This window comes from Pezoporus flaviventris, unplaced genomic scaffold (assembly GCF_033815535.1).
Source record: "Pezoporus flaviventris isolate CSIRO_AGI_PZ_B2104156 unplaced genomic scaffold, CSIRO_AGI_Pfla_v1 ptg000040l, whole genome shotgun sequence".
NCBI lineage: Eukaryota > Metazoa > Chordata > Aves > Psittaciformes > Psittacidae > Pezoporus > Pezoporus flaviventris.
In genome coordinates, this window is record NW_026892588.1 from 653,898 (window position 1) to 658,750 (window position 4,853).

General features: G+C 39.3%; 1 pseudogene; it reads left to right on the forward strand.

The window, feature by feature from the left end:
- Positions 1 to 4,155: 4,155 nt before the first annotated feature.
- On the forward strand, positions 4,156 to 4,306 carry LOC133275554 (U2 spliceosomal RNA; annotated as a pseudogene).
- The last annotated feature ends 547 nt before the right edge of the window (positions 4,307 to 4,853 follow it).

Here is a 4,853-nt window from a genome sequence, read left to right on the forward strand (position 1 = left end):
TAGAAGTTACACAAATTTAGTTCTGCAAGATGCTCATGATTTTGCCAACCCCTTCTTAGAATGAAGCAAAAATAAATAAATAATATCATTTGCCTGTCTGTTTAAGGCTTCATTGCTCTTGCAGGTGATGGGCATGCAGTTGTTTAGTGGGAAATATGGACTTAGTTGGGTTTGATCAGTGACTTGGCCAAACTTGTCTCTTTTCTCCCATCAGGAACCACAATCTAGGTGTCCTGACTTCACTACATTGCCAAGAAACAGCTAAGCCATGGTTGTGCTTTGAGGGGATCATTTCCCAGTGCTTATTGCTGCAGCTTTGCTCTTCAAACTGAGGCTGAGGCACACAGTTCTACCATGGGGCTATTGCCACATGTGACTGGTTTTGCTTCCCATCTGCTTCTTGAAAATGTCTCAGCTTTACCTGCATTTCATCCTAAGGTTGTACTACTGTTATATTCTTCTTAGAAATACTTTTGACTTTTGTGCTGTTGCTTCTTGTTCCATTTAAATTGGAGAAGTGTCTCTTAAGGAAGCTATTGAGAAGAAAACAGCTCTATCAACAACTTGTACTGGGTTCCTGTTCTTAACCTCCAATTTACTGTAAGGTGGCTGTTTATGAAAAGGGTACGTTGATTTTTGAAGATATGCTTTTGAAAAGCAATGTTTTCCTTCCAATACCATTAAAAATTATCTCATTCTATCATCTTTCATCTTGGTGCTCTGACAAGAAGCTCTCCATGGATAGGACAATTTTGGCTACATAAATCATTCAAAATAGTCCAACTTCTAATGGCTTATTAATGATTATGAGATAATTGCTCACCAGAGACCAATTATGCCTGTTGTTTTTTTTCTTAAATAAAAGTAGATCCTGTAAGAGTGGGCTGCCACTTTCAAATTTATCATAGATGGCCTTTTGGTTTTAGATCAGACTTGGGCTCAATTAGTCCATCAGCAGTTTCATAGAGAAATATGCACATTTTTCTCAATGCCCAGAAGAGCAAGGGAAGTGTAATATAAAACATTAATCTACACTAGCGATGGATGATGTTGCTTCTTGTAGTGTCTTATTCTCACCATCTGAGTGCAGATTTTGCAGAAACTGAATATGACCCCTGTTTTGCCAGAAATATTAAGCTTATCTCTATCTTTTGGAAGTGGGACAGAGAGAATGCTGAAGCTGCCATATAAAGCTAACTGAAAGCTTCTTAACGGAATGTAGGTGTCATAGTAAAAAAAATACACATTTATGTGTTATAGAAGTGTTGCATGTTGTGGTAGGTTAAATGTAATGGATTTTTTTGTTTATCTATCTTACAAGAGTTAATTGACTAATGTAATAACCTTATTCTCAAGACATCTTGGCTATTGTGTATAAAGATACTTATTTACAGCATTCTAGTAATTTCTAGACAACTGTTTCATATGGGTTCAAAATGGAAATGATTCATCAATAATTCAGGAACCATGCTAGGATGGTATGGTAAATGCAGGGACAGGTGTGGAAAGAATATTATTAGAGTAAGTAAAGAGTAAAAAACTCCTGGAATATGAGTATAATCGTGTATTCTAAGAAGCAGCCAGTGCTCAATTTGATATGCAGTGGATGTCACCTTTGCAAATGAAACACTGGAAGCTTCCTTAGCAATGAATATAAAAATGCAAAGATCAATTATGCAGAAAAAGGAAATTAAAGAGTGACTTTTCTACATAGGTGTGATTAAAGCTGTAGAACAGTTTTTAATCCTTTTGGGACAGGTATCCTGATGTGTCATTTATTGGTGATTGACTTTGCCCTTAGGATTCACTCCAGCCTGCAAAGAGTTATAGTTCATACAGTGTATTATTTTGTGTTGAAACTTAGAGGCAAGCGGCTTGAAGAGTAGCCCTCTTGGGATCAGAGTGGCTGGGGATGGGGAGGAGAGGGAAAGAATGGCTTTCATTTGCAGCTAACGTTGTAGTGCCATAAAGGGCCCTAAGTATATCACACCAGAATGGATTTTCAGGGAATCTGCAATGAGGTATAGTGCAGCAAAAAGAAGCTACAATGCAAGCAGAATAGAGTACTTCATCTTATAGCTTCAGGTGTGACTCGAGAAGATATTCCCAGTATGTGTAATGGATGCTTGCTGCAGAGCAAGTGATTCTAGGCAGAGAATAGTTCTGAAGGTTGCATCAGTCAAACCACTGGCTGAGCTTTAAGTGGTACAACAGCTTATGATGCAACCAAATGGTACAACCAAAATGCAACCATTTTGAATTTCTAAATTGTTTCACGTGAGTATCCCTTCTTCTGTACCAAGACACTGGAAGAGTAAAGGGGTCCTGTAATGTGCTTAACAGCTGCCTTTGTGGACCTCTAGGTTGAGCTATCATACGGAACCATGCCTCCTTACTGAATGTTAAAGGTGTTCTTACACATATCTACATAGATATCCTCCTCTTCAGACAGTTACGCTTTTACATGGAGTATAAATAGTATTTAATAGTATTAAGCTTGGAAACTGACTGCTTTCTCATTAGGCGGTAGTGATAAAGGGAATTAGATCTCTGGTAACCTAGCTTGTAACCCAGTATTACCTGTAAGTACATGGGAGAGTTGAGCATTTATTTCAGTACTTTTATTCATGGTAAGATGGAAAGAGAGAGCTTTCTGACTCATATGTCAGACATACTAGAAGTGGGAGGCAGGAAGAAAACATTAGAGCACAGCTATTGCTCAGAAACCATTTTCTGATGGGGATTGTTAACATCAGAGGGATTAGGTAGTTGGCTATTTTTAGATGCCTATAACTTTTAGAGACAGTTTAAGCAGTAGATACCGCCTAGGGCATGCATTTTGTGCTGCCAGAACAGCACCTTGAGATAAGCAGGACTTCTATGTTTGGAATCCTTAATTTCCTTTAGGATAGAGACTGCATAAATTCAGAACTGCACATTGTGACCTCTCTGTCAAACAGCTTTTGAAATGTTCTCCAAGAAGGAAAGCCAGCTGGGCACTTGGTTGGGTGGTACGAAGGGAAGAATTGCAATCAATTGTAGCAGCAGCAAGGAAGAACATTCACAGATGTTCGTTTACTTTCTCTCTCCTGCAGGGCTAACATGAAGAAATAAAGGTTATGTCATGGTTTAAGCCCAGCTGGCAACTAAGTACCACAGAGCCACTTCTCACTCTGCCACCAGTGAGATGGATGGGGAGGAGAATTTGACAAAAAGAAAAAACCCGTGGGTTGAGATGAGAACAGTTAATTGAAATAAACTAAAATAATAATAATAGTAATGGAAAAAGAGACAACAAAAGGAGAGAAATAAAACCCAAGAAAGATAAGTGATGCGCAGTACAGTTGCTCACCACCCACCGATCAATCCTCAGTGATTAGTGCCTCCTGGCCAACTCTCTCTAGTTTCTACACTGAGCTGTGGTATGGAATACCCCTTTGGCTAGTTTGGGTCAGGTGTCCTGTCTCTGCTTCCTCCTGGCTTTTTTGTGCCCCTCCTCACTAGCAGAGCGTGAGAGACTGAAAAGTCCTTGACTACTGAGCAATAACTACAACGTCGGTGTGTTACCAGCATTGTTCTCAGACTAAAGCCCAGACACAGCACTGCACCAGCTGCTAGTAAGAAAATTAACTCTTTTCCATCTGAAAGCAGGACAGGTTAGACCCAACAGAGGAATACACATTTTTAATTAAAACAAAGATGCAAGATGTGTCAGGAATATTTTTAATTTAAAATTAGAGGGGAGAGGGAAGATCAAGTTAATTGATCAACTGTGGCTTCCTGATGTCACTCTGATCTCCTAAAAATGATGATGAAATTGGGTTACATAGCTAGTGGCAGGACCTGCAGTCCTCCTCATTCTCAAGATGCATAAGCATGTGCTAGTTGTAGACAAGAGAAATTGAGAGAGCAGAATTGCTCCTGATACTCTGCCCTGCTCCCTGAGCAACATGATGTACACAGTTCACAGCAACAGCACTCCTTGGATTTATATTGTCCTGAATGGAAGAAGAGCTTGGTCCCTGTTGTAAGAAAAATCACTTTGGTGATGACCACATTTGTAGTATTTGTTGGCACTGCATATTGCACCTACCTGCAAGCAGGCAACAGCCTTTTGCATCTTACTGTTGAATTTGTGGACCTCTTACCTAGAGCATCGCTTCTCGGCCTTTTGGCTAAGATCAAGTGTAGTATCTATGATTCTAACATGCAGTTATTTGTAAATAAATCAGGGTTTGACTAACAGAATCAAGTTGGGATTAGGGATGCCAAAGTGCTCCTTTTCATTTTGGCCACACCTGCTATATTTTGGACTAACCTGAATTATCAAAACAGCACAAAGAAAGTGAATTGTATCTGAAAAACTACTGTTTTGATACAAGCTGGTCTTGTGCTATAACAGTCCAGCATTTAGGAAATTGATCTTTGATTGCTGTGTGACTTGGACCAAATTGCTTATTCAGGCACCAAAATGAATCTGGTTTGACTTCCAAATGATAAGTGGAGCTTGCTTCTAGAAAACACAGCTTATTGTGAGATAAGCAAACTTGCTATGAAGCTGTAGAGACAGGCTTAGTAAGGAAACCACTAAAGCTTTGCTGTCTTTTTGCTGAAGTGATTGTGGTTCAAATTAAATCACTTAAGCTAGAAGCATATTGTTTTCTTTTCCTTAGAATCTAAGTCTGAAGTCTAAAATGGAGTTTAAAGACTTGTGCTCTGGGAGTTCTAGCAAAATGGAGAGGTGAACCCAGGTCCTGCAAGCCTTGGTATGGTGTCATAATCAACAGAGACCCCTAACCAGAGTATGCACTTCTAATAGTATAAGTCATCCTTTGCTTTGCCTATGTATTGAT